This window comes from Asparagus officinalis, chromosome 7, assembly GCF_001876935.1.
Source record: "Asparagus officinalis chromosome 7, Aspof.V1, whole genome shotgun sequence".
Taxonomy (NCBI): domain Eukaryota; kingdom Viridiplantae; phylum Streptophyta; class Magnoliopsida; order Asparagales; family Asparagaceae; genus Asparagus; species Asparagus officinalis.
Window position 1 is genome coordinate 65,271,624 of NC_033800.1, and position 8,385 is coordinate 65,280,008.

General features: G+C 36.2%; 1 long non-coding RNA gene across 1 annotated transcript; it reads left to right on the forward strand.

Annotated features, from left to right (window-relative positions):
* On the forward strand, positions 4,515 to 7,847 carry LOC109850515. Its single transcript, XR_002249453.1, has 3 exons — positions 4,515 to 5,839; positions 6,446 to 6,673; positions 7,531 to 7,847. It is a non-coding gene; the product is annotated as an uncharacterized LOC109850515 (long non-coding RNA).

Sequence of the window (8,385 nt, forward strand, 5' to 3'; positions counted from 1 at the left end):
GTGCAAGCTCTCAGTGGAATTTCAGCCTCTCACACAATTAGAGTTGTGGGATACTATAAGAATCAAGCTATCAGTATTCTGATAGATTCTGGCTCCACACACAATTTCATCAATGCTAAGTTAGTAAAGAAACTTGGATTACCAGTGACAGAGTATAAAGATTTCAATGTTCTTGTAGCTAGTGGAGAATTCATTAAAGGAGCTGGATTATGCCAGGGGGTTTCATTGGATTGTTAGGGAGTGAATATCCAAGTTAATTTGTTGGTAATGCCTATGGGGGGAAGTCAGGTGGTGTTAGGAGCTGATTGGATGAAAACTTTGGAAGACATTACCCTAAACTTCAAGAAATGAAGTCAGGTGGTGTTAGGAGCTGATTGGATGAAAACTTTGGAAGACATTACCCTAAACTTCAAGAAATTGCAAGTAACCTTCCTATGTGATGGAATCAAAAGAACATTACAGGGGATATTACCAGGAGAATCACAATTGCAAGTAACCTTCCTATGTGATGGAATCAAAAGAACATTACAGGGGATATTACCAGGAGAATCACAACTTGTGAATGAGAAAAACATTGCTAAGTCTGTTAGAGAGCAGGAAGAAGGATACTTAATCCAATTATGCAGTGTCAATTTGCAGGAAGTTACTACAGCTATTAATCATGAAAGGTTACCTGAAGATATGCACAGGTTGATACAAGAATTTGCTGTTATTTTCCAAGAACTGCCACACCTTCCTCCTACAAGAGCCATTGAAAACCAGTTTGTATCAGACCTTACAGACATGCACACTTCCTAAAAGAGGAGATTGAAAAACAAATTGAGGACATGCTGAACAAAGGAATCATTAGGCCTAGCCATAGTCCTTTTTCCTCTCCTGTAGTTATGGTTAAAAAATCAGATGGGAGCTGGAGGATGTGTATAGACTATAGGTCATTGAACAAAGCAACTATCAAAGATAAAAAATCAGATGGGAGCTGGAGGATGTGTATAGACTATAGGTCATTGAACAAAGCAACTATCAAAGATAAGTTCCCTATCCCAGTTATAGATGAATTGCTAGATGAACTTCATGGGACACAGTTTTTTACCAAACTGGACTTAAAATCTGGGTACCATCAAATTAGAATGTATGAGGCTGACATATACAAGACTGCTTTCAGAACTCATAGTGGCCATTTTGAGTTTTTAGTAATGCCATTTGGTCTTACAAATGCTCCCTCCACATTTCAAGCTCTTATGGATACAATTTTCAAAAGTTTACTTAGAAAATCTGTATTGGTCTTTTTTTATGACATTTTAGTATACATCAAAGGGTGGCAGGACCATTTAAGGGATTTGAAACAAGTATTTCAGATTATGAAGAACCATGAATTAGTTGCTAAGATGACCAAATGCAGTTTTGGACAGAAGCAAGTTGAGTATCTGGGTCACATTGTGTCACAAGAAGGGGTTAGTGTAGATCCAAACAAGATTCAAGCTATCACTGAGTGGCCTGTACCTAAATCATTGAAAGGGTTGAGAGGATTCCTGGGTATTGCAGGATACTACAGGAAGTTTATCAAGAACTTTGGAACCATAGCTCAGCCTCTCACACATCTTTTGAAGAAGGGAAATTTTGCTTGGAGTACAAATGCTGAAATTGCATTTAAAGCTTTGAAAGTGGCACTAACCAACTCCCCAGTTCTAGCAATGCCTGATTTCAACATTAAATTTGTGATTGAATGTGATGCATCTGAGACTGGAATTGGGGCTGTGTTGATGCAACAAGAGAGACCCATAGCTTATTTCAGTTTTGCCTTGAAGGGAAAAAATGCTACACTGTCAACCTATGAGAAAGAGTTATTAGCTATCATTCTTTCTACAAAAAAATGGCAACAATATTTGCTTGGAAGAAGCTTTATAATAAGAACTGATCATCAAAGTCTTAAGTATCTATTAGAGCAAAGAATCCACACAGGAGTTCAAAACAAGTGGCTGGCAAAACTTCATGGTTATGACTACACTGTTGAATACATACCAGGAAGGATGAACAAGGCTGCAGATGGGTTGTCCAGGATATATGAAGATGCAGTGGAAATCTCAGCCATCTCTACTGTCAGTTGTGATTGGTTGAAGGAGATAAAAATAATGTGCTCTGAAGATGATTTCTTCAAGGAAATTGATGATAAGTTGCAACAGGGACACCTCAATTCTGAGGAGTATTCTAAGAGAGAAGGAGTTTACTACTACAAGGGCAGAATTTTACTTAGTCCTAGTGCTCAAGGCTTGAAGACTTCCTTATTAAAAAATGAACACCATAATAGTCCTTCTGCTGGACATTCTGGAATTACCAGAACTTTACACAGATTGAGGAGGTCTTTTTATTGGAAGGGTATGAAGAAGGATGTCCAATTACATGTCCAAGCCTGTGATACATGTCAAAGGGCTAAAGGGGAAAATATTGCATCTCCAGGGCTCTTACAGCCACTTCCTGTTCCAGAGTATATATAGGAAGACTTATCCATGAATTTTATCACAAAATTGCCTAAAAGTGGTACTCAGTCTGTGATATTTGTGGTGGTTGACAGATTCTCAAACACAAAATTGCCTAAAAGTGGTACTCAGTCTGTGATATTTGTGGTGGTTGACAGATTCTCAAAGTATGCCCATTTCTTTGCTTTGGCACATCCCTCAGTCTGTGATATTTGTGGTGGTTGACAGATTCTCAAAGTATGCCCATTTCTTTGCTTTGGCACATCCTTACACTGCTTAGTCTGTTGCTCAGGTCTTCTTTGAAGGGGTATTCAAACTCCATGGAATGCCTAAATCTATAATTAGTGACAGGGACCCTTTGTTTACTAGTCTGTTCTGGAAAGAATTATTCAGGCTACAGGGAAGTCAACTCAAATTTAGCTCAGCTTATCATCCACAAACGGATGGACAGACTGAAATTACTAATAAGAATTTGGAATGCTACTTGAGATGTTTTTGTTGCCACAAGCCTAAGGAATGGGGTAAGTGGTTACCATTGGCTGAATTTTGGTATAACACCACTTGGAAAGTTTCCACCAATACTACTCCTTTTGAAGCTGTATATGGCAGGCCACCACCAACTTTACTTTCCTATGTTCCCAAGAGTTGCAAGGTTGAATCTGTAGATGAAGCTCTTTTCTCTAGAGATATATCCTTGCAGTTGCTGAAGGATAGTTTGATGAAAGCTGCAGAGCATATGAAAAGGTTTGCTGATAGACATAGGAGTTACAGGAGTTTTGAGATTGGGGATTGGGTTTTTCTTAAACTTCAACCCTACAGACAATTAAGTGTTTCCTCCTACAAAACTCATAAACTTTCTCCTAAGTATTATGGGCCTTACCAGATTCTAGAAAAAGTTGGTGAAGTTGCTTACAAACTGGCTTTACCCACTCATGCACAGATTCACCCAGTTTTCCATGTCTCCCAACTTAAGAAGAAGATAGGGACTGCAGTTACCCTTCAAGATAATCCACCGAGTTATACTACAGAGTTGGTTGATGAACCAGAGCAGATAATGGATAGGAGATCAGTGGTTCAAGGAAACAAATTGATATCTCAGGTTTTAATCAAATGGAAACAGCGATCATCTTTGGATTCTACTTGGGAGCCCTATTGGGATCATGTCAAGAGGTTTCCCACATTTGACCTTGAGGCAAGGTCCAATTTAAGGAGGAGGGAATTGTTAGGTTCTGAAGATCAATCTACAAACCTGACATGCACATTGAAGACTGGAACTGGTTGTGAATATGAAGAACTGATATGCAAGGCTAATATACGAGTGGAGGTCTATTGTGCAAATATTCAATCTATGAAGTGCTATAATAAATGTGTACATACGGTTATAACAGAATTGTGTTTCCTGTTATTCTGTTTACACTGTATGTGCACGTGCACAGAGTTGTACACACTTGTTCAGGGACTGAAGTGAACTGTATAAATAGAGAGTTGTAAGAAATCAAAACATAATGAGAATAATTCTGATTTCTTCTTCTCAAGTTTTCGTTCAACTTTCCTCTTCTTTCATTTCTCTTCCAATTCTATTTTTTGCACCTTTCCTTTTGTTTTCAGGTTGATTAATGGCTAGGAGTTCAGCCAGGAGGATCAACAGAGAAGCACGATCCTCACATCTCTCTCTCTCTCTCTCTCTCTCTCTCTCTCTCTCAAATTCCCTCAAGATCCAGGCGGAGGAAAGGAAAAGAAGAAATCGGTAAGATTACTACTCTTATCTCTTTCGATCTTCGATCTTTTGCTGGGAAAAGTTGCTTTTCCTCTCGGATCTCAGGGTTTGGATTGTCCCCAAATCTTAGGGTTTTGGAAGAAGGAGGAGGAGAAGAAGATGGGGCTGTCGTTCCGGAAGCTATTCAGCAAATTATTTGCAAAGAAGGAGATGAGGATCCTGATGGTGGGCCTCGATGCCGCCGGCAAGACCATCATCCTCTACAAGCTCAAGCTCGACGAGATCGTCACCACCATCCCCACCATCGGTAATCCCGTCTCCTCTCCTCTCGATCTTGGTTGAATTGAGATAGTAAAAAGAGTTTCTTTTCCTGATTTAAGTCGTGAGTTTTTATGCAAGAGCCCAGGTAACCTGAGATCTGAATTCAGTGCAATGTTGTGTTTTTGGGATCTTTGTGTTGTATTTAAGATCTGAACTTGATTTACCTAGGAATAACCCAAGGACATGTGATACTCCCTTAATCTACGCCATGGTTTTCAGCAAACGCCCTAATCTACGGTTATTAATGAATTCATTGGTTCTGTAGTAGAGTTTTGGTTCTTTCACGCTCCCAGGCAGACATCTAAGCCTACAGTTTGCTATTTGAAAACCTTCAGTTGTCCATTGCAAGATGTTTGTGAGAATTCTATTTTTTACGAGTTCCTAATCTCAAATTGCGGATATGATGGCTCTCTTGTTCATGAAAAGCTTGAAGACATATACCTTTCTTGCATGCGTCGTCTTAATTAAGAGTCATTATCACTATAGTAATTTATTTATCAGTGATTCAGTGTTTTATGATGTTCCACAGCATTAGCTGTAAATTCTTTGTCATATGAATGTTGGTTAATTCATTAGATGGTTTGTTTAATAGATTAGATATGCAAAATTTTCCTACGGACATGATTATTATATGATAGGTTTAATCAATCATTGTGCACAGAAAATTTTTTTCTGATAAACTTGGTCTATTAGTATTCAATAGACAGTGGTGTTCATGATTCACTGAGCTAACTATGTTTCTAAAATTTTTCCTCAGTAACCTATTTTGTCTAACAATAGATTTATAATGTATTAAACATAACATTTTCTAGCCTTTTCCCTTTCTTATAGTTTCCTTTTGCTAGGATTTTTCTTTTCTGAAGTTTCAAATAGTTAAGCTATAATGTACATAACCATTCAATTGAATCAGGAACAAGAGATTACTTTTCTGATTCCTGATACAATAACATAACACAGTGTCATACGAACACAAAATTTCATGATAAAGAAATATTACAATAAAATATAACATACCAAGAACCTAAAATTTTGAGTATAAAACTATATGATATGAAAAATTGTACCAGAAACATAAATTTGTTGATAGGAAAAGTTCTAACTTGATGCATGGCAATAAGCAAGGCAAATTGTTTCCACAAAAAAGGTCATGAAGCTGATTGCAGTGTAGCCGACACCTTTTACATGGTCGGATTTGGTGTGATTCAAAATTTCCTCTCTCAGCTTCCAAACTTTCATGAGCTCTGGTGGCTTTCGATTCTCGCTGCAGTCATGTCTTTAACTTACTCCTTCATTACCATTGCCCTCTCCATGACCAAAATAATTTCAGGTACCAAATTCATTATCTACATTCACAATAGAAATTTGTTCAAGTTTGTAGAAATGATTTTAAATATAAGCAGGAAACACCGGGAAGACCAGTATCACTGGCATTAAAGTTGGAGTTGATGTATATTCAGCTCAGAAAGTTTGGAAAGCATTTCAAACACTAGGAGATATTGCATTCACATGTTCCTACTCTATGCTTCTAATAGAAATCCAGGTCTAAAATTTTCTAGATTCATGTCTGAATATAGTCCCACTCTGAAGTTAAATAAATAAACAGGTTAATAAATCCTCAAGAAAGTGTAACTATAGGAAGTAACTTAAGTATAAATTTAGGAATATATACCCCATACTTCAAGATTTTAGACTAATTTTGGTCCTCAGTTATGTTTAAGGTCCATTTAATTCTCAGACAGTCCAATTAGTATGAGTATGGTCCCACAACGGAAAGATTTTGACAGTTAGACTAATATCTAACAACTTATACTTTCTGGTTAATTTGGTTGTCAATCTATATTTAACTTGCACTCAAATCTCAGAGGGGTTCAATTACTCCCCATGATAAAATTTGATCATGATTCTAAATTAATTATTCTTGTTATCAACTCAGGACACTTTGAAATCACCTACAGCAGAGAACAAGGTAATGAAGAAGGCTAGCTTTATTGGAGTATCAACAACCACCACATTTTATTTCCTTTGTGGTTGTCTCGGTTATGCTTCATTTGGAAACAAAGCACCAGGAAATATATTGACTGGTTTTGGATTCTATGAACCCTTTTGATTGATCAACCTTGCCAACATCTGCATCATTATCCATTTGGTTGGTGCATTTCAGGTAATTCTCATGTTTAATCTGTCATATTGAACAATTTGAGGTCTTAAAATATGTTCATGACTATATATAGTCTACCGATCTATTCAACAATGAAACCACCAGATACACTGTTTGCAAAGTTCTACTATCTTATTCAAATGTCTAGTAGTATATCAGCTTGCTTTCAGTTACAGATACTTGTATTTTCTGACATGCGTATCATTATTTGTTATGTGCATTTTGTATACTTATCATGTTTGATATGCCATATTGAACAAATTTCAGATTTTTCCTCTGTAATTACCCATACCGAGAGATATTTTCAACACTCAAAGTAGACGTCTGATATATCAGTTATTTTCTAGGCTCTATTTTGTAGTAGTACGTAGCAGTATTTCTGTAGACTACCAGTTGTAGATACATGTATTAAAGTCAGGCAATTGCTATTATCTGCATCATTATTAATTTGGTTTGTACAATATTTCAAGTAATTACCATGTTCAATATGTCATTGAACAAATTTGAAATTTTTACTATCTAATTATTCATAAGCATAGATTGGATGGCTTCAATAGTAAAATGAGAGTACTATATAAAACAAAGTAGATATCTGATATATGAGTATTTGTCAAACTCTATCATCTTATTCGTGAGTAGCAACATATCAGTTTGCTTCCAACTATAAGTACATGCAGCAAGGTCAGACAAAATTGCCAACATCTACATCATTATTCATTTTGTTGGTTCATTTCAGATAATTATCATGTTTCATATGTCAAATTAAACAAATTTCAGGTCTTCATTATGTAACCTCTCATAACTATATCAGTATTTTCTATCATAAATTCTAACTATTTGATTTGTAATACCTCGGCCAGGTATTTTTCCATCCAAATTTTTCAGCAGTTGAGACATTGATCGCCAGAAGGCACCCAAACATAAAATTTCTGACCAATGAAAAAATAGGCCAAACTGTTTGTCACAGGAGAATCTTGCTAGGATATTTGCATACTTGAGACGTTCAGGCTTGTCCCAAGAGGACATTCTTCGAGGAATTTCTTTTGTTCCTTGACTGGATGGATTAGGCCACTATTATCTTATATTTTGGATGTATGAGACATTTTGGGTATTAGAGACAAATATATAATGTTGGATGCTTTTTATTGTGAGATATTGGGTAATCATTATGTATGTATCTCAAATATTATATATTGAATAATCATTGTGTATGTATGTATAATATTGGATATTTAGCACTGGTTGAGATATTTTTGTATATGTATAAGTTTCTGATTTCATTGTGAGATATTGAGTAATCATTATGTAAGATGTGTATATTATAAACGTAAGTAGGTAAATAAATAAAATAGTTAAAATGCAAAAATATTAAAATTAACAGGACAAACGGTTGAAGTATATTATAAATGTAAGCATGTAAATAAATAAAATAGCTGAAATGCAAAAATATTAAAATTAACAGGCCAAACGGTTTCAACCGTTTGGCCAGATACTTGTCCAAATGGTTGAAACTGTTTGGCCAAATATTTGGCCAAACGGTTTTAACCGTTTGGACAAGTATCTGGCCAAATGGTTAAAACCGTTTGACATATATTGCAGTCCCAAATGGTTACAACCGTTTAGGATACAGTCCAAACGGTTGAAACCATTTGGGCACTCGTTTGGGTCTTTGTCCAAACGGTTATAACCGTTTGGGCTGCTATTGGGACAAATTC